This window comes from Cnephaeus nilssonii, assembly GCF_951640355.1.
Source record: "Cnephaeus nilssonii genome assembly, chromosome: 8".
Taxonomy (NCBI): domain Eukaryota; kingdom Metazoa; phylum Chordata; class Mammalia; order Chiroptera; family Vespertilionidae; genus Cnephaeus; species Cnephaeus nilssonii.
The window spans coordinates 4,610,454-4,636,773 of record NC_137079.1 but is presented as its reverse complement, the minus strand read 5'-3'; positions in this window follow the sequence as shown (position 1 = coordinate 4,636,773).

The window sequence follows — 26,320 nt, the reverse complement described above, 5'->3', positions numbered from 1 at the left end:
GATGATGGAGGTGGCTACTAAGTGATTAATGGTTGGGTAGTCTATACATGGTGGATACTCTAGGCAAATGGATTATTCATGTCCTGGGTGGGATGGAGTAGGAGGGTCCAAGATTCTATCATGCTATTCAGAATGTTGCTCAATTGAAAATGGGAATTGTTTATTTCGGGAATTTTCCATTTAATGCTTTTGAACCATAGTTGATAACAGGTCACTAAAACCACAGAAATTAAAATTTCAGATAAGGAGGGGAGGGGAGGCTACTGTATAATGCCAATATTGTCTGCAAAATTATTTTAGATAAAAGTAGTTACTTGACTTACTGTAATAAAAAACAAAACAATTCACAAGCAAGTTTTGAAAATGACATACTCATTATAGGCACAGGTTTCTAGAGCCACATCTCAGCTCCTCAGATGCTCAGAGACTTAGTGTATCTGTACTCCAGTTAATAAATCTATAAAATTATTGTGAAAAAATAGCCAGGGCTTCATGAAGTTATTGTGCAGTTAAAATGAGTTAAACATCTAAAACATTCAGAATAGTGCATCATATTTCAGATGTGCTTGCTAGCTACTGAGAAGATATACCTTTTTGGTGATTCAGTCAATTATTAACACATTTTCTTTGTTTTCACTAAGATAGAAAAGAAACATGTTGATATCTTTATGCTACTTAACACAATAAAGGTTTCAAAAAAAAAACACAAAACACGTTATTTTAAAACCTTTTAATGGAGTTGTCCTTTGATGTTCATAAGAAAATCCATCCATCTTATTTTCACAATCCCCAGGGAATATGTAGAAATAGAACAAAAACATACTGTTGAGATATAAACATTCTGAAATTCCCAACCCACACTTAGATTGACACAAGTCTTCTAAGAAATGAATCATGCAGTAGATGTACACAGAATTAGATATCCCATTAAATCCCTGCTATGCTTTAATGGCTTCAAAAGTTTAAAGATGTTGTATATAATTAGGGAATTGTAATGCATTATGGCTTAATTCCATTCAATTATTTTACCTTAAAGCTAAAGCTTTGTCAAATCATATCATTTCCATTGTTTATTTACCTACGTTGATCACTCCTTGACTACTTGATTCATAGTGTGTGTGTGTGTGTGTGTGTGTGTGTGTGTGTGTGTGTGTGTGTATGTAATATATATGTCCTTTGGTCATCTGTCTTTAGCAATATCATTTAATCTTGATATTTTATAGTCTTTGGTTCCATATGATTGAAAAACTGAATAGCCCACGTGGACCATTTCAGTTTTCTGGTCACTGCTCTATCGGGTACCATCCCCAGGGCTCCTCTGTCTCCTTTATTTTGTTTCTGGCAGCTTCGTCTAAATTGGAGTGTTCCTATTCTCACCCGCTCATTCCTTTACTGTCATAACAGTCCCATTTTGTACTGGAAATTGGTCTTCTCTGAGGCTTAAATATTGTTTTATGTTCTTTATGGTTTCTATATTCTAAATGAAAACTAAGATTTATGATGCCCTAGAGAGACCACTTGGTTTCAGTTCTTCAAAGAAAAATGTTGCATTAAAGACAGTGCTGGTAACCCTGCAGTATATCAGAACACTTTATGAAATATTAACTATGCTAGAACAAGAGATAACAGCATGCTTAGTTATGGAGCTGAAAATTATTATATGAATTAATGTATTATTATAAATATTCACATTTTTTAAAATTACTTTCTTTTTTTCTAAGGCACTGTTAGTCTTTAGACCTTTCTTAGAACTAACTTCCTCCCTCACATCAGTTCCTAAAAGTATTCTGTGTGTCACTACCCAGAGAGTGCTAAATGACCTCCAGGGAATTCATCTATTGTCTTGTAGAAGATGGCCCTGTCTTTTAGGATAAATTTGAAACATTACTACATTTCACAGGATGCAATATAAATTGCATTTCTAGCCAAAGCAAAAACACCATTATTTGTAAGGTTTATCTTCAGTGGATTATTTTTTATGTTATTTTTCTAAATTCCAATTGGACTATTTCATGAAAAGCCCCCAATAAGTCTTTCTATTTAAGGTGAAGGCATAAATATCCTCATTTAAATCACTCTATGTAATCCAAGCCCCATTTCCCTTTTGTTTTTATTCTTTTAATACTTAAAGCTGATGATGATGTGAGGGTCAAGTAGGGTCAGCCTTGGGCAGTACCATTTTATAAGAAGAATTGGTTTTGAGACACTATAATTATTCTTTCCAAGTCTGAATGATCTCACGGAATTTCTTTTGCAAAGGCCATTAATGACCTTCATGTCTATAATGAAATTGTTTTCATTTCTGAGTCTAACTTTATATCAGAATCATTGTATTTTAATTAATTGGATCCTCCTTGGATAAACTGTTGCTTCTTTAACTTGTGACACCACTTTCCTGCTGTTGATTGCCTATCAAAAGCGTATCTTTATTTTTGCTGGCAAAGTTTTGATTTAATGGAGTTAATCGCCATTTCATTTACTTAGCTAAAGAATTTACCACCTTCTGCCAACATAAAGAATCTTATATCACCTAACAGACCACTGTGGTCTCATTCTTCTTGTAATGAAGTGTATGGGGGACACACATGTGTGCCTAGTATGGCTTCTAACCTTAGAGATAGTGTACTTGTTGGCTTCCTGGGAAAGGTTTTCTTTGCCAATTCAAATACTTGCATAAAGAGAAACACCCCCTTTCTTCTCTGGAAACCATCCTGTCTTCATGCAGTGCTTAGAATTACTGATGTCATCTCATGTCCATAGAAAAAGGCAACATCATAGTTGTAGATGTCAGAATAGAAAGAACTTAGTTCTTTTATGGCATTGCTGAGTAACTGAATCAGCAAACCTTCTAATGTTCCTATCTGATTATTATTTCACTAGAGGCCCGGTGCACAAAAGTTGTGCATGGGGAAGGTGGGGGGGTCCCCTCAGCCCAGCCTGCACCCTCTCCAATCCAGGATCCCTTGGGGGATGTCTGACCTCCGGTTTAGGCCCAATTCCAGGGATCGGGCCTAAACCACAGTTGGATATCCCTCTCACAATCCTGGACCGCTGGCTCCTAATCACTCGCCTGCCTGCCTGGTCACCCCTAACTGCCTCCCGCTGCCAGCCAGGTTGCCCAAAACTGCCCCTTCCCTGCTTGCCTGGTCATTGCTAACTGCCCTCCCCCTGTTGGCCTGGTCACCCCCAACTGCCTCCCTCTGCCAGCTGGTTGCCCCCAACTGCCCCCCCCACTGGCCTAGTCACCCCTCACTGCCCCCTCTGCCAGCCTAATTGCCCCCAACTGCCACCCCTGTTGGCCTGGTCACCCCCAACTACACCCCTCCTGCTGCCCTGGTCTTCCCTAACTGCCCCTCCCCCATCAGCCTGGTCACCTCATATTGCCCCCCTCTGCTGGCCTGGTTGCCCCTAACTGCCCCCCTGCCAGCCTGGTCATCCCCAACTGCCCCCCTGCTGGCCTGGTTGCCCCCAACTGCCCTCCCTGCCAGCCTGGTCACCCCTCAGGGCACCCCCACTGGCCTGGTCACCCCACGCAGCCTGCTGTTCAGTCGTTTGGTCATCCCTCACTAACCCCCCTGCCGGCCTCGTCCCCCCATGCAGCCTGCTTGTTCAGTTGTTTGATCGTCCCTCACTAACCCCCCCTGCCGGCCTTGTTGCCCCATGCAGCCTGCTTGTTCAGTCATTTGGTCATCCGTCACTAACACCCCTGCTGGCCTGGTCGTAGGCAGCCATCTTATGAAGGTGTAAGGGTTAATTTGCATATTACCTCCTTATTATATAGGATTATTTGATCCACCTATAATTGTGATATATCCGTGGAAGACACTCTAACATCTGCCCTGGATTTGGGACTAACCATTTTTCAATGGGGAATCAGAGAATACCCTCTTTAGGGATGCTACATGTCTGTGCAATCCCAATGCCCCATTGGAGCTGTGATGGCTCTCCGTTACTGTCTGCACCTTAGCAGCAGTCAGAGAACACCAGCAGTTGCATTTATCTAGAATTATATTTTTTTTCTGGATATACATTCTGAAGAACTTTATTTTTCAGTATATTTTTATTCATTTTTAGAGAGATAGGAAGGGAGAGGGACAGAGGGATAGAAACATCATTGATACCTTCTGCATGCCCCTAATTGGGGAATTGAGCCTGCAATCTTGGCATGTGCTCTGACCAGGAATCAAACTGCAGACCTCTTGATTCATAGGTCCACGCTCAACCACTGAGTCACACTGGCCAGGCTATTTTGATATAGTTTAGAAATAATATGTATGTAACTTCAAAGCAGTGGAAATTTAACACATAGTCAGAAGATTGCAAGTCCCATTGCTATCAAGTACAAAACCGTAGAAATAACTGAGGGAGAAAGATGAATAGCAGGTTGTATTCAGAGAGTGTTTAGGGCTGACAGAAAAGAAACATGCTTTCATGGGTTCATATTGTAATGGAAGGAAACAAATGAATTAAAAATTATACAGTGCTGAGGTAAAAAGAAAGCACATTTTGATTAAAATACAAAATGAAATCGTATGAGATGAATCAAGGGGTCAAGGAGGTATCTCTAAGAAATATGAACTGAGTGCTGACGGATGAAAAGCTAAGTAATGTATAAGAGAAAAGAAGTAGTTCAGAGTTTGGCAGAAGAGTCCTTAGAATTAACAAAATCATGAGAAAAAGATAAGAATGTAATATAACATAAATCGTGAATAAAGGTAACACTTACATTTAGAACATAAAGACTTAACGAGAGAGGGGGCAAGAGTGTACTAAACTATAGCACTAAAGAGGCAGGCACTAGTTGATCATATAGGATGGTTGAAGTCATATGAAGCATTTGCCCTCAACCACAATATAATTTGCAAATTATTGAAGAGTGTTAAACAAAGAAGTAGCCATACCAGTGTTGCTACTCGATCCCCAGTAGGGGCTGGGCAGGAGGCACCTGATCAATGATTGTCTCTCATCGTTGATGTATCTATGGCTCTCCCCCTCTGCTTTCTCTCTGAAATGAATAAAAATACATTTTTTAAAATTTTTGAAATAAATGAAATCACATAGTGGATATTCTCTAACACAATGGAATCAATTGAAATGAGTAACGGCCTACATAAAAAAAAACCAAATAGGAGGAAATTGAAACAATACATTTCTAAATTATTCATGGCTCTAAGAAGCCTGAAACTAAATTTTATACTCAAACATGTATAAGAAATTGAAAATTTTACATATCAAAATAAGCAGGAGGTAATTAAAGCAGTGTTTATAGGGAAATTCATAGCATTAAATTCTTACATAAGAAATGAGGAAAAGGCTCAAATCAATAATTTAAGCACTCTCTTAATTACTTTAGAAAAGAAGAACACAATAACTCCAAACTAAGCACAAGGAAGAAATAATAAAGACCACAGCAGGAATCAATGAAATTGAAGATATGAAAACAATAGAGAACATGAAATAGAAATCTGGTTCCTCAAAAAAAATCAATAAAATTGATAAGTCTCTGGGAAGTCTGGCAAAAATAAAAATAGAGAAGACACAAATTACTAATATCAGTAATGAAACGGGGATTATCATTTATATCCTACAGCTATTAAAAGAATAATAGAGGAGTATTACTGCCATTTGTCTCAGAGAAATGAAAATTATATTCATACAAAAACCTGAATACAAATGTGCAGAGCAGCTATGATTATAATATCCCACACTGAAAATATATCAGATGTCATTTAATGAATAAATGGTGAACTGGTACATATTTACCATGGACTAACTACCAAACAATAAAATGGAGCAACTTGCTGACACATCCAACCACTTGGATTAATCTGAAAGAAAAAAAAATCTAATTACAAAATTTCAGTTATGGAGAGCAGATCAGCAGTTGCCAGGGCTGAGGGCACGGTGGGAGTAATGGAGACCAGAGAGATGGGTGTAGTTATAAAAGGGCACCACGGGGAAGACTGCTGGTGGGAATGCAGACTGGTGCAGCCACTGTGGAGAACAGTATGGAGTGTCCTCAAAAAACTAAAAATGGAACTCCCATTTGACCCAGTAATCCCACTTCTAGGAATATATCCCAAGAAATCAGAAACACCAATCAGAAAGGACATATGCACCCCTATGTTCATAGCAGCACAATTCACCATAGCTAAGATTTGGAAACAGCCTAAGTGCCCATCAGCAGATGAGTGGACTAAAAAACTGCAGTACATCTACACAATGGACTACTACACCGCTATACAAAAGAAGGGACTTTTACCATTTGCAACAGCATGGAAGGACCTGGAGAGCATTATGCTAAGTGAAATAAACTAGTCTGAAAAAGGTAAGTATCACATGATCTCACTCATTTGTGGAATATAATGAACAACATGAACTGACGAACAAAAATAGACCCAGAGACAGAGAAGCATCAAACAGCCCTTCCAGCCTCTGAGGCAAGGCTTGGGAAGGGGGTTGGGGGGGGGGCGGCGGTAATGGATCAACCAAAGGACTTGTGTGCATGCAATAAGCCTAACCAATGGACACAGACAGTAGGGGGGTGAGGGCATGTGCTGGGGGAAGGGGGCGCGGCCGGGAAGAGGGCAGTGGGGGGGAAAAGGAGACGTGTAATACTTTCAATGATAAAGAATCTGAATTTTAAAAAAGGGCACCACCCGGGAGCCTTGTGGTGATGTAGCTGTTCTGTATCTTGACTCATGGAAGGAGACTCCATGGAAGAGAGCTCTCATGGTCCATATCTGGCGCTTGATTGTAGTCACGATAATATCTACCTTCTTTTCTTTTACCCCATTCTTATATGGGATTTTATGTCAGTTTAGTTTCTCTCATAGTAACAAGAGATGTGTAGCATTAAGATACATCACATACACCTTGCTGGTGTGGCTCAGTGGTTGAGCATCTACCATTAGTGGTTTGATTTCCCATAAGGTACATTCCAGGGTTGCAGGCTCCATCCTCAGTAAGCAGCCAATAGATGATTCTCTCTCATCAATGTTTCTATCTCTCTCTCCCTCTTCTCCCTCTCTCTTCTTTTCTCTCTTAAACCAATAAAAAAAATTTTAAGAAAATATATATCACATTGAAAAACAAAAGTGCCCAGAGGAAACAGAGGTCATCATATTTATATATGCTTGTAGATCTTTTTTTGAATAATAATAATAATAATAAAAAAACCTTTTCCTAGGAATTCACCCTTAACCTACTTCTGGCTTACTTCATGATCATCTGGCTTCCCTTAATTCCTCACTATCATTTTTCCCTCTGTGTGTGTGTATGTGTGCGCGCACTCAAGTCTCAAGCAGTTACTGGTAATCAAAATCAAATCACCAGAATTACGGAGGTAAAGTTAGACTAATCTAACTTCTCTCTCTCCAAGTTGTGCAGGCAATATGATCAGAATCCCTGAGGTGTGGGCTGTACTGAGTCTTCCAGGCTGCCTCCTGTTCACCAGGCCTAGTGAGTACAAGGTCATCATCATAATGCGGTGGTCGGCAAACTCATTAGTCAACAGAGCCAAATATCAACAGTACAACGATTGAAATTTCTTTTGAGAGCCACATTTTTTAAACTTAAACTATATAGGTAGGTACATTGTTATTAACTTAATTAGGGTACTCCTAAGCTGGCCTTTGCTAAAAACTCAAGGGGCCAAAGAGCTGCATGTGGCTCGCGAGCCGCAGTTTGCCGACCACTGTCATAATGGAATCGTGTGCGATCTGGGGACAAGCTGTAGTTTTACTTGGTGGGCTGAATCCAGACTTTCTAGGTGTTCTCTCTTCTTGGGGATGTGCAGAAGAGGTCTTTGCTTCTTCACTTCCTGGGGATAAAGGAACCATTTTAGCGTAATTTAGGCCATAGCAAAGCCCTTTCTTCACGTGACTTGTTTGGCCGCCTTTTTTTTTTTCCAAGCCTCAACTTTAAAGACTCTGATTAATGTTAAACATTTTATTGTTTTGATGTTTTTTGAAGGTAAAAATGTCCCTTAACCCATCTACTTTCAGTTTAGAAAAATACTTCTAGAAGCTGCAGTAATTCTGTTCAGATATTAAGAAGCCCCATGGAATAACAGATTTCTATTCTAGGTGACATTTCTCTTAGTCTCTCATTCTCTTCCCCTGTGGCTGCAGACTGGGTGGATTAGCTCACAAAAGCCATTTTTTTTTTTTTTTTGGTTTGTTTTATTCTGTTAATAGAGACTGCAGCCTTATTGTCAGCCTCTAAGACTCCATTCCAGTTAGGATCAGTCAGTCATGTGACCTCACTCTTCTAATGAGTCCCTGGTGAAGCTCTTACCCAACCTGATGGCAGGACAGGCTGTGTTGGCTCATGCAATATTGTTCTTTGTATCTATTCCTTTGTTCTTCTCTGTCCTTTCACTGTAGTCATATATTTGATGCCAGGAGGGACAGTAGCCATATTGCCATACTGAGAAAAAAGCTGCATCTTAAGTATAGTGAGAGAAGACAGAGTTGCCTGGAGAAGTGACAACTTCCCTGGATTGCTTAGAAATCATATTAAATGATAATAATAAGTATTTGTCTTATTAGACCATCATGACTGGATTAGCTTATAGTATACACATAACTCACTGAAGCGAACTGTAAATGAAGAGGTTGAGTGTTTCAGTATGTTATATAGATTTAGTGATCCTTCATTGTTTATTAAATTACTAGAGGCCAGGTGCACGAATTCATGCACGGGTGGGATCCCTTGGCCTGGCTGGCAATTGGGGCCTATTGGGGCCTTCTTGCCTAGTCCCAATCTGGGCCAATCGGGGCCGGCCAGCCAGGGGGAGGGACCGCAGGAGGTTGGCCAGCCGCAGGAGGTTGGCTGCGCTTGAGCATCTGCCCCCTGGTGGTCAGTACACGTCATAGCAACTAGTTGTTCAGTCGTTCGGTCGCTTAAGCTTTTATATCTATAGATGAACCAGCTATCTGAAACTTTCCTCAGTATGGCAATGATGATGACGACCATGGCAACAGTGGTAATGACAGCCAAGAAGGCTGTGACAACCACAACATATAGCAAATTATTGAGCGCTTACTTGTATCATGCATTGTTCTATTTTAAAGAAGATGAAACTGAGCTTTAAGTTACATTGTTTGCTGAAAATATGAAATCTGGGGAGTGGCAGAGACAGAACTCCACCTGGTCTTTTTGACTCCAGAGCTGGACGCCATCCCCGCTAATCCTAACAGCTCTATGACTAGATGAAAGCATGCGTGTACCGCTATCTCTCAATAGTAACACTATTGAGCATTTTTGTTTTTTTCCTTGCAGTCTTCCTTTTATGTATAGAGACAGTTTCCTCCAAGTGTCATGCTGCCACTGGGATATGTAGAAATTCTCTGAATCTTCACAGAGACTCAATCCTGTGAAAAATATGGAAATATCATATAATTCATGTCTCTGGGAAGGGTGACTTGCTTTGCCAAGCATAGAAATATGAATACAGGAAAAAAAGTGTATACATGCTTGAAAGTACAAAGTTGTTGTTTTTTTCTCTCACAATAGCTATTAGTCATTAGACATTATTTATTTATTTTCTTTTAAAATGACTTTATTGGGGTGACATTGGTTAGTAAGATTATATAGGTTTCCAGTGCATAATTCTATCATACATCATCTGTATATGGCATTGTGTGCCCCTCACCCATCTTCTGTCACCATGTGGTTGGCCCCCTTACCCTTTCCTACTGCCCACTCGCTCCCTTCTCTTGTTGCCTCCTTGTTTTGTTACATTCAGACAGAGCAGTTAGCTGGAAGGAAGGAAATGGCCAATTATTCAGACACCCTCCCCCCCCTTTACATGTTCTAAAGAAAGTAACAAGCAAACAAACAAACAAAAAAAATATAATTGTCTTTTCATTAAAAGCTTGGGTTAAGTGAAAAGGATGTGAAAAATACACCAAAGAGGGAAATTGCAAATGGAAGGATGAGAAGAGATAGCTAAAGAAAGTGGTAGGCAGGTTTGATTAACTGTAGTGAAGGTCATAGTAGAAGTATAATGAAGAAAGTTATTCAAAGTCAGGCATAATTACAGTGCACAATGCGGCATGTTAATTGCGAATGACTGATAGTAACACAGCCCATATGAAATATGTTCTGCTTTTCTGCACTTACAGTGATTGTCATAACACCTAATCTGAAAAAAAAATAAAATAGAAGAAGCAAAGCCTGTGATATTTTCATTCAGATGACTGTTAATACTGCTGCTTACTCGTTTCCATTAGCCACACCCTCATTACTCTCCATTTAGCCTAAGCACTTGTTTTCATGGTTGAATTAGCTAATGTATGAAGCCAGACAACATTTGACCACTCTTTTAAAATTAAAATTGTACAATAAAATCTCCAAAGCACTATTTTACCAATGTCATTCTGAATAACTTTTGGATCCCATGCACTGGGCCATTTGGGAAAGTGATTCATCTTCTCATAGTGGTTTCCATTCTGCATTTTAAAATGTTACACCCTCAAGAGCTTTTCCATAAAAACCTGTCATTGTCCTTCATGTTTAAGTATGTTATTACAAAAGTTAATGCTATTTTTGTATGTAAGACTGATAAAACAGCTATATATCTTGAGGACTTTTTTTTAGGAAATTATAAATATATAGTAATATATATATATAAGTTTTTCCCCATGTAATATGAACACATTTATATTACTGCTGCAATGATATCATCCACCACACACTGGCCTTCTGCAGTTATTTTTATTATATGTATTTCTTAAATAATTCTGAAGCATTTTTTTATTATGGACATTATTCACATCAGGTGGATTATCATATATCTAGTCAGGTATATTATATATCTAGTCATATATCTAGAAATAGTGAGATAAACTAATAAAAATGGTAGAAAAAATAAGTAAGGCAGGATTTTAAAAAAGAAAGCTCTACCTAAGATGCCACAAATCTGTCACAGCTCTCATCTTTTGAAATGTTATTCCTGAATCCAAACTTTCCTAAGGAATTTTGCTTTCATCCCCCTGTGTCTTTAAAGGTCGAGGTAAGCTAAATATTTTGCATTAACAAACACTGCAGCCATATTCTTCCGTTGAACCTCTAGGTTTCCCTCATGAACAGGTGGATAGAACATGCATCCTTCAGAAACTCGGGTGTAGGCTCCAGTCTGATATATTGGGTATTTTATCTTACAAACAATTTGTTTTCTTGCTAAATGTGTATCTTTTGTTGCTTAAATTAAATCATTAATCTACAACAGTTAATTCAAACTGTTAAGGCTCCCTAGTATTTATTTTATAATATGTCTATCCCAACAAAATCAAAAACTCCTTCCTCTGTTTATTGTCATTCCATAGTCTATAATCTATCTATATAAAAGCCTAAGTGACCATCGCAACCGAAACAACCGAACAGACGACCAAACAGGCTGCGTGAGGCAACCAGGCTGGCAGGGGGGTTAGTGAGGGGCGACCAAACAACCGAACAGCAGGTTGCATGGAGTGACCAGGCCGGCAGGGGGGTTAGTGAGGGGTGACCAAAGGACCAAGCAGCAGGCTGCGTGGGGTGACCAGGCTGGCAGGCAGAGGCAGTTAGGGGTGATCAGGCCAGCAGGGGGGCATTTAAGGGCAATCAGGCAGGCAGGCAGGTGAGCGGTTAAGAGCCAGCGGTCCAGAACTGTAAGAGGGATGTCCAACTGCCAGTTTAGGCCCGATCCCAGGATCATCCCCCAAGGGGTCCCAGATTGGAGATGGTGCAGGCTGAGCTGAGGGGACCCTCTCTCCCCACCACCCATGAATGAATTTTGTGCACTGGGCCTCTAGTTAATTACATAAATATATGTGGTGTTATACCTATATCACAGCACGCATACCATATATAATATACTTTGTGTATAGTATATACTATATATAATTATACACTAACTAGAGTATATCCTACCTAATAAAGAGGGAATGCGCTAATTTACCCTTATGCTGTCACAAAGATGGCAGTGCCCACAGCCAATAAGGAGGGAATATGCTAATTGACTTCCACACCCTCAAAGATGGCGGCACCCACTGCCAAAAGATGGCAGCGCCTAGTCCCCTCAGCCCTGCCAGGGCGTCAGGCACATGGCAAGGCTGGGCCCGCCTGCCTCCGGGGTCCCCCAGTCCCCTTAGCTGCCCAGGGCCGACTGAGGCACAGGTAACCAGAGCTGGCTGAGGCAACAGCAGAGGTGTGATGGGGCATTGCCTTCCCCTGATTGCTGGGTCGCCTCCTGCCCCTGAGGGCTCCTGGACTGTGAGAGGGGGCAGGCTGGGCTGAGAGACCCCCCCTCCAGTGCATGAATCTTCATGCACTGGGCCTCTAGTATGAATATATAATTTTAAACTATATAACTTATGTATGTATTAGGAGCATACACTTTTCATCCAAGGAAACTGGCAGGACCATAGTGTATATGGTTTCAGAGCTGGCCAGAGAACGGAAATCTGTAAGAGTTTCTCTCTCTCTCGCTCTCTCTCTCTCTCTCTCTCTCTTTCTCAGTAAGACAGAAAACAAGTAATCAGCTAAAAATTCATTTGGTCAAAACGTGTTTGGGTTTAAGATGAGAGGAGATGCTATCCCAGGTTCACTAATAAAATGAGATACTATAATTTCTGGGCAGTCTTAAGAGCCTACTTGGCATTCTGATCAATTACGATGTATTGTGAAATTACTCAGCGATTGTTCTTTTGCAGCCACACTTAGCAGCAGGAGTGTAGGTGAAGAGTTGCTATAATCAAGGATGTGGTCCTCTCAAAATCCGACGACAAAGGAGGAGAAAGTGTGATTAGGATGAGGAGAGTGAAAGATAGTAGCACCAAAGAATATGAGGGCCAGTTGTGTTAAAGATTCTTGAGTCGGGTACTAGAGTGAGGTAAGAGTCAGATAGACTTTGATGAGGGAGAGGGGTCCATGTATGTAAACATTATAGAGGAATTTGTGAACATACAATTATGAGTTGTAAGTGATGTTTTAATAGGGAAGGGCTGTCAGATACAGTCTCCTTTCAGGGTGTTTATTCTGCACAGTATTTTTTATGGAAGCTTAATTTTTAAAAAAAAAGGCAAAACAAAATAAATTTTAAAGATCCCTAAGCCCCTGAGAGGTCCTTTTAATAAATATTTATGTCCTAAGAACTTAATGATTATTTATATTCTAAAAAATTGGTAACCTTTTAAAAACTAATACCCACAAGCCCTGGCAGAATGGCTCAGTTGGTTGGAGTGTTGTCCCGTTCACCAAAAGGTTGCTGGTTTCATTCCTGGTATGGACACGTATGGGAGGCAACCGATGGATATTTTTCTCTCACATCCATGTTTCTCTCTTTTTCTTCCTTCCTCTCTGTCTAAAAATCAATGACCATATCCTCAGGTGAGGATTGAAAACAATAATAATAATATACACAAATAGATAATACATTTATTTTATTCTTGAAGAACCACAGTAACTTTTTAGTAAGATGTGTTTTGAGCCTTGCACAGCTTCTATCTCTTAGACTTTATTTTTTACACAAGTTTTGGTTTCAGAGCAAAATTGAGAAGAACATACAGAGCTTTCCACCTACCTGCTGCCCTGACCCATGCGTAATCTCCCACATTATCCACATTTCCTACCAGATTGATACATTGGTTACAACAAATGAACTTACATAGACAATTCATAGTCCCCTTAAGACCATACTTTTCGTTAAGAGTTCATTGTTGATGTTGTACACTCTATGGGTATGGACAAATGTACAATGACATACATTCATTACTGTGGTATCATTCAGAATATGTCACTCTCCTAAAATCTTCTCTGCTCTGTCTATTCATAGCTCACATCCCCACTCCCAACCCCTGTCAACCACTGATCTTTTTTTTACTGTCCCCATAGTTTTGTCTTTTCTAAAATGTCTTGTTAGAATCATATAGTATGTAGCCTTTTCACATTGGCTGCTTTCACTAGCAGTATATATTTAAGGTTCCCTGTGACTTATTTATTGACCAACCTGCTGAAAGTTTTTTTATACAAGATTTTTAAAAATTTATACATATATATATATTTCATGTTAAGTAGTTTATGTAACATTAACTTTCATGTATATGTATATATACTATCATCATCAGTTTAACTAAGATGTTTAGTTTATTAGTTTGACAAAGTTTATTAGGTTGAGAAAAATAAACCTAACTTTGGAAGAAGTGACAAATATAATGTAATAATTTTAGTCATGTGTAAATCTGTTAGTCTATTTTTCAATAGTTTACATACTTTATTACCCTTTTTAAATATAACATACTTTAATTGTTATCAGAAATGAAACATGCTTTATTGGCTCAATGCCAAGGTATTTTACAAAGTGCATGCTACAAGTTCACAATCATTGGCTTATATGCTGTTATTTAGTATTCATAACCACCTAATATGAAAGATCCTACCAGATAGAGATAACTAAAGATCAATATAGAACAGGTAGAGTTAAAACTTAAGCCATGTATAGCTTTTACGAATATAGACATAAAATGAAGTGTGGTCAATAAATCTCATTTTCAGTGTTATTTAAAGTTGAGACAAAAAATATTACTATCCTTATTCAACAGCAATGGGAATATATTAACAGCATGAGAAACAGATTTGTAAGTTGGTGTTGCTGTTATTTACTATATTTAAATCAAAGGCACTTGATTTAAATTCTCATATTTTTAAATGGACTATTGTACTTCGCATGACATTTTTATCAGTAATCACGATTATCTTTATTCTTTGTAATTGGGACACGTTTCTGGCAATATGTCCCTAACTGAAGTTTAGTTTCTGATTTGTGATTTTCTTTCCCCTTCCTAATGAAATGGTTACTAAAGGGTGAAGAAAGCAATACCAGCTTTTCAAATGTGGCTTCAGCTTCGCATTGGAAGCAAATTAGATTCTCTCTTGGGCTGGCGTACTATTGTGGTCATTTGACAAATAACATCTTTGTGACCAGGTAAACTTCAGTAAAGCTTTGAGTACTGTATTAAACCTGAATTCAGGCAGACTTTTATTCTGAAGCCCAGTGGTCACTGACACCTACCTTGTGGTAGAGGCTGAAATATAGTAATGAAGTATACGAGGGACAAGTCCCGCCCTCCTTCCCCTCTTTTCCCAAGATAACACGTAATATCCCAGGTGCCTATACTGTAACTATCAGAGATGTCGCAATAAAGAGACCTTTTATGGCCTGTGTATTGAGAAGCAATGAAGCATAGTAGGGTTGAGCCTAGGCTTGGGTACTTGCCTGCCTACTGGGATTTAAACTCTCATTTGAAGTTTCCAGGCAAGTTGCTTAACCTCTGCTACATGGGAATGATCCTAGGATTGGTGTGAGCAGCTGTAGGAAAGTCCCAGAATTCCAGGTTCTTCTGCACCTGTAGATCCTGCTGTGTGTTACCCTCTTAGAGAGGCCAGCAGCTGCTGAGTGTGTTCCTTCCCTGGAGTTTGATGACTCAGGGCCCTTGCCAGAGCCCCTTGCTTGACCCACAGGCGAGCAAGGATGGCGAACCCTAATGAGTAAGGGTGCAGGTAGTAAATAAGGTAGAAGAAGCTGGTCCCCTCAACTCTAAACAGCCTTAAAGATCTTCCTTGTTCTTATCTGTCAGCCATTTCCCGTATCTCTACAAATTTAGTTTATAAATAGGTTTAAGATTTGCCTCCTTAAGAAATGTGTTTTGCACTAGTCGATCATTTGTATGTCTGTATATAAAAGCCTAAACGACCGGAACAACTGGAACGACCTGAACAACCGGTTGCTATGATGTGCACTGACCACCAGGGGGCAAACAATCAACGCAGGAGCTGCCCCCTGGTGGTCAGTGCGCTCCCACAGCCAACCTTCTCCGGCCAGCCAACCTCCCGCGATTCCTCCCCCCCCCCCCCCCCCCCCCCCCGGCCAGCAGGCTCCAATCGCCTGATTGGGCCCGGCCCCCGGGCTGGGGCAAGGAACTGGGGTGGTGGCAGACACAGTCCCTTACCCAGGGCGGCTGGGTGCCGGCTCCCTCCTCAGGGCCAGTGGCCAACCTCCTGTGCCCTGTCCCTCCCCCAGCCAAGAGGCCCCAATCAGCCCCCGCAGTGGTGGTGCAGCAGCGAGGGAAGAAGGGGGAGAGTAGGGGAACCGTGAGGTGGGGCGCCGACAATGGCAGCGTCAGCATCTGGTGTCTGTCCCTTCCACTTCCAGCCTGGTGACCATCATCTCCTCTTCGGCACAGCCCTGATCGGCCTGGCCCCGATTGGTCCTGATTGCTGGCCAGGCCTAGGGACCCATGCACGATTTTAGTGCATTGGGCCTCTAGTATAATGTGTGATTCCTATTATATGCTTGATGATTCTAATTTACTGTTATAGTCATGTGCCACATAATGAAGTTTCAGTCAATGTTGGGCCACGTATGGTAGTGGTCTAATAAGATTATAATGGATCTATAACAATTCCGATCACCAAGTGATCTTGCAGCCTTCCTAACATAGTAGTAGCACAAAGCATTATCATAAGTTTGTGAGCCAAAACCAGTTTGGCTCAGTGGATAGAGCATCGGCCTGCGGACTCAAGGGTCCCAGGTTTGATTTCAGTCAAGGGCATGTACCTTGGTTGCGGGCACATCCCTAGTAGGAGGTGTGCAGGAGGCAGCTGATCGATGTTTCTCTCTCATCGATGTTTCTAACTCTCTATCTTTCTCTCTTCCTCTCTGTAAAAAATCAATAAAATATATTAAAAAAAATTTGTGGTGATGCTGGTATAAACAAACCTAAAGCCTACTGCACCTATAGCTGAATAAAATATAGCACCTGCAAATTATATATAGTACATGCCCTACTGGTGTGGCTCAGTGGTGGAGCATCAGCCTGTGAACCAGGAGATCATAGTTTGAGTCTAAATTGGTGCACATGCCTGAGGTGCAGGCTCAATCCCCAGTAGGGGGCGTACAGGAGGCAGCTGATCAACGATTCTCATCATTGATGTTTCTCTCTCTTCCTCCCTCTCCTTTCCTCTCTCTGAAATCAATAAAAAGCATATAAAATTATGTATAGTGCATGATAATGGGTAATGACTGTGATACCGGTTTATGTATTTATTATACTATACTTTGTATCGTTATTTTAGAGTATACTCTTTCCACGTATAAAAAAAGTTTGCTATAAAACAGCATACAGAGTTACGCTAGCAGCAGTATTGACCATCTCATGTTTACCTGGTCTATTGATTGCATCAGTTCTCTTGCGTGGATTTAATCTCATGTGGTTTTGTACAGTAGCATGCGGTACAGGTTTGTAGCCCAGGAGCGATAGACTGTACCATATGGCCTCGGTGTGTAATGGGCTATACCATCTAGGTTTGTGTAACCGCTCTATGATGGTCACACAATGAAACTGCCTCATGATGTGTTTCTCAGAACAGATCCCCATCATCAAGCAGTGCATGATTAAAAATATTCAAATATTCTTTATGTGAATATTTAAATAGAGAAACTGACTTCTTTAATAGGAATGAAAATTGTGTGAGGCAAAATCTGTGTGTTTTCTCTTAGTCCCCGACATCAGGGTGTAGTGTTTGACACAGAATGTGAGTCGAGGGTTTATTAAAGGATGCTGTCTGAACTTTTACCGTCCGCCAGTACAAAGGAGGATCACACTGCCATCTCCTTACTCTGTCTCTTGCTTGCATTATTTCCAGGACTTTGCATCCATGTAGAGACTCCCTAGGAGAATTTTTTCTCTGTATTCTGAATCCAATGAACACACGAGATGCTCCAACAGCTGCTATTCCTCAGGGAGATTTCATTTTTACCGATATCTTATCAGCTTATTTTTAGCATGGAAACGAACTATTCTGAACAGCTAAACTTCAGTCTATCATATTTTTCTCAACATCAACATGTTCACATGAAAGAAGCATTTTTTTAAAAAAATTAAGTAGTATTCATCACATTATCTAAGGACTTTTGCAGAAACATTTTCATTAGAACACCTGGCAATAGGCAGATTTCACTGGAGCTTAATAGAGATTATTATTTGAAATTCTTTGTTCATATACTCAGTTTTCAATTCATGCAGCTAAATTTGAAGGGAAATGCATGGCTGGAGGGTGGCTCAGTACCCACCCAAGTTGTCCTACAGCTGTTAGAAGCCCTCAGCTGTTCTCCCTTTCCAGCTTTTCTCTATTCAGGGAAAGAGAATGAGTCGCCCTGGGGTCAGGGTCCGAGAGACCGCGTTTCTATGTTACATTGCATTATGTGTAATTTTTAGCGGCGTTGTTAAATGCTCGCTGCCTGACTGCAGCTGTTGGAAGAACATTTCGTAGGCAGAGTGTGAAGAGCTATAGATTTCTGTTATTGTATCAAGGATCTGTGATCTAATAAGATGTGCATAAGATTTTAAAACACGAGAAATGGAACCATAACATGTTGTTTCCAAGTAGTACTGAAATATCAAGAATAATAGGCAAAAATTCAATGTTCATTAGTTATTGAATATTCCATAAAAATTCTGCTGTATCTCTAAAATGATAAGGGAGACATAGTGTGATCTTACCTTCATCTGGATTAATTGACCTGCCAATTTATTTAAAATGGGACACTTACTAAATTTCTAAGAATGACATGTCTTCATTATTAAATTAAAAATTGTCAAAACTAAGAATATTCTTATAGGAATTATTTTTGAAATTTTTAAAACTTGCTGAGATTTTAGAAATATGTAAAAGTGTTCTATTCAGTCCATTATAGTGATGGACGGTAGGGGATCTACGGATAGAACAGTGTGGGGCAGCCCTGCAATACCAGGTGCTCTGTTTGGAGCTTAGCCTGTGACCTTCAGGGAAGCTTGGAAGGTTCGGAAACAGAAGAGTAGCAGGAGGAAGTAAAAGGCAAAATGATAGAAAAATTGAACGTTTAAATTATGCAAGAGAATTAGAAGAATTGGTAGGAAATATTTAAGAAGAAAACCACATTGAAAATAAATGCAGCAACTAAAAAGTATACCTATTTTCTTTTAGGAATGAGACTCCTCTCTCGGCTTCCATGACACAGATTTCCTGCTTCTAAACCTTCCCTGTGTTCTTAGCTGTGTGATTTCCCCAACTTCCCACATGTGAAAATTCCATACTGGTTCTCATTCTTCTCCCCTCTCCTTCCCGCCCTCCCTCATTCCCCCTCCCTTCTCTCTTTGCCTCCCTTCCTATCTCCTCCACTAAACTTTCTCTTCCTTTTCCTTCTTTTCAAGTTACTTCCTCTACCTTTATCACTCTCTCCTCCTTTCCTCTCTAGCCCTCTCTCCCTCTCTTTTTCTCATTTCCCTCTCTCCCTATGGATATCTATATCCATATCTATAGCTATATCTGTTTGCCTGCACCTATATCATCTATTTCCTTCAGAAATATTTATTAGTAACATGTCTTCAAGTATCATATTTATGTGAATGACTATACAATATATAGCTCTAACTCCTTAGAAATGCACTTTTGTGGTCTCTCAAATTATAAATTGCAATTCCCTAAATCAAAATAAAGAATTACAATAATAAATTAACAATCTTGAAAAGGCAAAAAGATATTCGTCTGACTAACCATGTTACCTTAGGAAAGTTATTAGAAACCCAGAAATCTTAAGTGCCTCAATATAAAATGAGGGAAATAATAATGCCTATTTTCAAGGTCTCGTTATAATCAGTTAGATTATTAAGGCTATAATGTGTGTAACCCTGTCTGTTGTTTAGACCATCAAACCTCAGAGGGAAGGCAGGGGAGGGTGGTTGGGTAGAGGGGGGAGTTGGGGGAGTAAGAGATCCACCAAAGAACTTGTATGCATGTAAACATAACCAAAGGACACAGACAATAGGGGGTTGAAAGCCAGAACTGGGGTGCAGGGGCAGGCTGGGAGGGGACAACAGAGGGAAAAGGGGACATATGTAATACTTTCAACAATAAATAATTTTAAAAAAATTAACAAAATGAAAAGGCAACTCACTGCATGGGAGAATATATTTGCCAATGATACGTCTGATAAGGGATTAATTGGCAAAAAAAAGAATAACTTATACAACTCAACAACAAAGACAAACAACTGAATTAAAACATGGGCAAAGGATCTAAACATATACTTCTTCAAGGAGGACATTAAGATTGCCAATAAACATATAAAAAGATGCTCAGTGTCACTAATTATCAGAGAGATGCAAATTAAAGTAAGCTCTCAATAAAACATTCCTCTTTCATTATTTAATAGTTTTGCAGGCAAAATAGAAAACAATCTTCAGTTTCTTTGTTCTCTATTCTCGGCACAAAGAATTCTGGCTTGTACTAGTACTCAATGATTGGTTTCAATCACAAATTGCATAGATATGATCACTGTCTAGTTAGGAATACTATTGAAGGATGAAGCAACTTAACACTGGGTAAGGCATTTAAATGATTAGAGTCTAATATTAGTTTTCCTCTGTGAAAGGATGAAATGAATTACTAATCTCATTAAGGCTTCTATTGGGTATATAAAGAAATGGTATATCTGAAAACATATACATTTAATTACAACAAAGTATAAGGTATTGCTTAGACTGATGACATAAAAAGGGATTGAAATACACCATATTGTGACTTCAATAAATCTTCTGTGTTCAAAACGTTCTGAACTTTAAAGTTTGTACCCAGATATCAACTTTGAAAAGGAAATAGACCCATCATATTTTCTTTTAGAGTTTTTTTCAGAGTTGAGGGACAAGTATTCAAAATACTATTATTTTTCTTTATTTTCTTCTTTCTTTATTGATTAAGGTGTTGCATATGTGTCCTTATCCTTCCATTGCCCCCCACCCCTCAGCACATGCCCTCACCCACCTGGTGTCTGTGTCCATTGGTTAGGCTTATATGCATGCATACATGTCCTTTGGTTGATCTCTCCCCACTTACCCCCACCCTCCCCTACCTTCCCTCTGAGGTTTGAGCATCTGATCAGTGCTTCCCTGTCTCTGGATCTGTTTTTGTTCCTCAATTTATGTTGTTCATTATATTCCACAAACAAGTGAGATTGTGTGATATTTATCTTTCTCTGACTGGCTTATTTCACTTAGCATAATGTTCTCCAGGTCCATCATGCTGTTGTAAATGGTAGGAGTTCCTTCATTTTTACAGCAGCATAGTATTCTATTGTGTAGATGTACTACAGCTTTTTAATCCACTCATCTGCTGATGGGCATTCAGGCTGTTTCCAAATCTTAGCTATTGTAAATTATGTTGCTATGAACATAGGGGTGCATATATCCTTTCTGATTGGTGTTTCTAGTTTCTTGGGATATATTCCTAGAAGTGGGATCACTGGGTCAAATGGGAGTTCCATTTTTAGTTTTTTGAGGAAACTCCATACTCTTTCCCACAGTGGCTGCACCAGTCTGCATTCCCACCAGCAGTGCATGAGGGTTCCTTTTTCTCCGCATCCTTGCCAACACTTGTCATTTGTTGATTTGTTGATGATAGCCATTCTGACAGGTGTGAGATGGTACCGCATTGTTGTTTTGATTTGCATCTCTCGGATGATTAGTGACTTTGAGCATGTTTTCTTATGTCTCTTGGCCTTCCTTCTGTCTTCTTTCGAAAAGTATCTATTTAGGTCCGTTGGCCATTTTTTGATTGGATTGTTTATCTTCCTTTTGTTAAGTTGTATGAGTTCCCTGTAAATGTTGGAGATTAAACGCTTATCGGAGATAACAATGGCAAATATGCTCTCCCATGCAGTGGGCTTTCTTGTTGTTTAGTTGATGGTTTCTTTTGCTGTGCAGAAGCTTTTTATTTTGATGTAGTCCCATTTGTTTATTTTCTCCTTAGTCTTCATTGCCCTAGGAGCTGTGTCAGTGAAGATACTGCTTTGGCATATGTCTGAGATTTCGCTGCCTGTGGATTCCTCTTAGATTTTTATGGTTTCCTGTCTTATGTTTAAGTCCTTTATCCATTTTGAGTTTATTTTTGTGTATGGTGTAATTTGGTGGTCTAGTTTCATTTTTTTGCATGTATCTGTCCAATTTCCCCAACACCATTTATTGAAGAGACTGTCTTGATTCCATTGTATGCTCTTGCCTCCTTTGTCAAATATTAATTGTGCATAGTGGTTTGGGTCAACTTTGGGGTTCTCTATTCTATTCCATTGGTCTGTTCTTGTGCCATTGAATGTTGTTAAGTACTTATATTAAAACTAAAGGCATGTGATGTGAAAAAAAAAATTACAAACGTTAGCCCTGGCCAGGTGGCTCAATTAGTAAGTATCTCATACACCAAAAGGACTTGGGTCACATTCCCAGTCAGGGCACATACCTAGGTTGCAGTTTAAGTCCCCAGTCAGGGCGCATAAGGGAGGCAAACAGATCTGTTTCTTTCTCACATGGATGTTTCTTTCTCGCTCTCCTCTCTCCTTCCCTCCAAACTCACTCCCTTCCTCTCTCCATTACTTTCTCTACAAATAAATAAAAATATCACATATCTTGATGATGATTAAAAAATTGCAAACTTAACCTAGCCGATGTTGCTCAGTGGTTGAGCTTCAACCTATGAACCAGGAGGTCACGGTTCGATTCCCGGTCAGGGCATGTGCCTGGATTGAAGACTCGATCCCCAGTGTGGGGCATGTAGGAGTCAGCCAATCAGTGATTCTCTCTCATCATTGATATTTCTATCTCTCTCTCCCTTCTTTCCCTTCCCTTCATCTCTAATATATATATATATATGTGTGTATATATATATATATATATATATATATATATATATATATATATTTAAATTACAAACTTCAGTTCAATAACAAAAAGTACAAATAACATAAAAATTATGTGTATGACATGACTGTGGTTAAAGCCTCTTTGTTCCATAGTCTTATTGAATGCTAAATAATAATTGGAGACCCAAAAAGAGGAATATATTGGCCAAAAACACTAAAGTATTTAGTATCAGAACCAGAAATAGACCTCAGATCTCTTGCCTCAGTTTCAGGTGCTTTTTGTAATAGTACTTTATGATAACATTCATACATTTCAATTATTAACCAAGTAAAAATTTTAAAGTTCTGTTAGCAATCAGTGAAATTAGATAATTAGAGTGTTGTTATAATTTAACCATTTAAATAATTCCTCAGGAGCATCTAAGTCAATTTCCTCCTGTAGGCTTAGGTTGGGATGCATTCATGCAGTATTCTAACAGAGCATCATCGTTCCTGATAGTTTCAATATATTTTTACTCTGATCTAATTTAAATAATGTTATAAAATGTACTTAATGGCATCTTATTAATGTAATGCAAATATTAAACTACTTTCATAGTCCGTCATTTAATATAATAATTTTGTCTTCCAGGAAATATTGCAGCCTATCATATCTTTAAGTACTTGCTATTTTTAATATCAAATCAGCTCTTAGGTCAATTTACATAGTTACATTTACATATGCATTCCCTAAAGTATGGGAGCTCTGAAATGTGGGACATTGATATTTTAAGTGTAAGTATTGAAACTATCTTATGAATTTAATTGCTTAGGTAAGAGCTTTGTATTTAAGCATAGAAAATATTTCATTTGAATGAAAACTAATACATTTAATAATTCAAAAGTAAGTAGTATACATTAATGAGAGGTCTATCTACTACACCACCCTTTCTGTAGTTTTAAATTTTAATTTATTATTTTCCATCATGATTTATCTCCCCTATACCCTCTTTCACATTCACCCACTCACCCTGCACAATCACTACACTGTTTTAGTACACCACTCTAAAAATAATCACTATGAGTTTTTCTTTGTTTTATTTTGTAGTTCCCAATCACCTCATTTATTTGGAATTATTATGAAGTAAGGTATTAGTGAACTATATTTTCTTCAAATTTAAACATTAAATTATATCTGTTTATAACATATAGATGTGAGGTTTATTTACTCTTTCCTATCGCAATGTTCAAAACATTGGGGATTCATATATATGAATTATCATCTAGAACATTACACATAATATTGCATTTGGGTCCTCATACACTTCTATCTCAAGAGCTATTGTGATACAAAGTGTTATGTATCCCAAGGCATAATGACTACTGTTTGTGTTATTTTTAAATTGTATTTTAGTCTGGGCTTATACATTTGATCCAATGTTATTTTAGACAGCTAAAACTTTGCTTAATCTATTTAATCTTATTTCACATTGCTGCTCCAAATGTTAAAAATTTTAAGAAATCAGTTTACCAAATTTTGGAATTATAAATTAGTTAAGAGTTAGTAAATTATTAATTTTTTGGTAATGGCTTATAAGACTCTATCCTGATTTAAAATGTAGTCATTCAATTCTATGATTTTCTGATTTCTTCTTTATATTTATTTAACTTGAAAAAATGCTTTAGAATTATGACAATTACAGCCAGTTTTCTAACTAAAAGCAACTCAGCTTCTTCCTCCTCATGGGCAATAGGTCGGTCTTGTTTGATTATTTGCCATCTGTAGGTCCATGTGCTCAGGAAAATCTTCTCAACACAAGAGATGGATCAGTACTGATCAAGTTCACATGCACACGTGACCAGACTTAGCCAATGAGAACCAGGGAAAGTCTGCTGGAGGACATTTGGGAAGGACTTGTTCTTGATAAGATAGGTACACTTGGAAGGAAATGCATTATCTTTGCTAGACAGCCTAGTCTCTCCCTGTGACAACTAGATCCATGTCAGCTATCTTGCAAAAAAAGAAATAGATCACCACCATGCTGTGAATGGCAGGGACAGAGAGTTGTAAGTTGAATTAACGATGGCAGGAAGAGCTGACATTTATTTATAGTTATCCAGTAGCAGTATACATTCTTTCCATTAAGAAAGGCAAGATTGAAGATTGCATCTTAGTTGAAATCACTACATAAGTGGATTCTTGACCAATCAAGTACTGCTGATTTGGTTATAATTGTCAAGGGTAAATAGGCTATGTCCTTCAAATCCAGTCCTTCCTTCCCACACGTCCTTTTTCTCTGCTATCTCCTGGCTGCACTTCTAAGAATTGAGTAATGAGAAGCAATATATGCAACATGCAGCAGACTCAAGGACTGCGGTGCTGGTGTGGAATGTTCTTATCCTTTAATTTTGTGGCTCCTTTAGGAATGCTGTGTCATTAGTATTTAAATCACTTCATAAATATTTCACTCTAAATACCATTGTAATGTCTTGTGTGTGCCTTAATTTGTGTCTAACATAATGGTTTTGTATAGTGAGACAATTTCATCGGGGCACTTATACTATTAAAAAGAGATTTAATGGAACACTTTATCTTTACTTTGAGTTGACCATGAAACAGAAAGCAAAAGGCTATTTAATTCCCACAGCAATAGCTTCCTATTTTTGGATACTTTGTTTTTTTAAAGAAAAATCAACATAGGCATGTCTCAAATACTCAGGAAAATTGTAGTCGCGCAGCCCATGTGGAAGAGGAAAGCAGAGAGGAGTTGGAAATACTACACTCAAAGTCATGAAATAATCTTGTACAGGAAAATTGAGGAAAGGGGTGGCGAAATAATGAAGAAGTGTAGGCAGTTTCTTAGACTTATATACTTTTTGTACATCCTTTTCAGTGTTCTTCCATTAGAGAGCTATTCACGGGTATTCAAGAATTTGAGGGCCATTAGACACATTCTACAGGAAAAACTTCTCAAAGGTAGTATCTCCAGCATTCTCTTATGCACATGGTGGAAATTATTTTTTCCCTTGCTCTTCTACTAAAAGTGTGTCTCATGAACACTCAAGAGGGGCATTTCTTTCCCTGATCATCCTATTCTTCACATAGTTTGCTCTTATTTTAATTGAAAGTCAACTTGACCTTTCTTAAGAGAAGGTTAATTACTATATTGTAAGTCATAGAAAAGATTTTGAGATATGTTTAAATTCCATTTAAATATGGGGAAGAGATAATTTGGAGGAAATGTGACACCAAAATACCGACGACAACAACAAACCTGAAATTTTAATTTGCAGAAATGTTTCGATAAAATTAAAATCATTAAGGTTTCATGTTGGTACTTACATGTTTACTCTTTTGTTTAACTGTGTACTATACAATTTTGACCTAGAAGCAAACAAAGGGATTCTGTAGGGAGCTCAGTTATTGTTTCAAGGAAAAACTCACTACTTTCTTGTGAAGAAAGTGACCATATGCGGCAACATTGAAAATTTGTATTAACGAACCCTCTGTTTTGGCCCTGGCTGGGTTACTCGGTTGGTGCGAGCATGGTCCCAAGGAACCAAGGTTGTGAGTTTGATCCCTCGTCAGGGCACATACAGGAAGCATCCAATGACTGCATAAATAAGTGG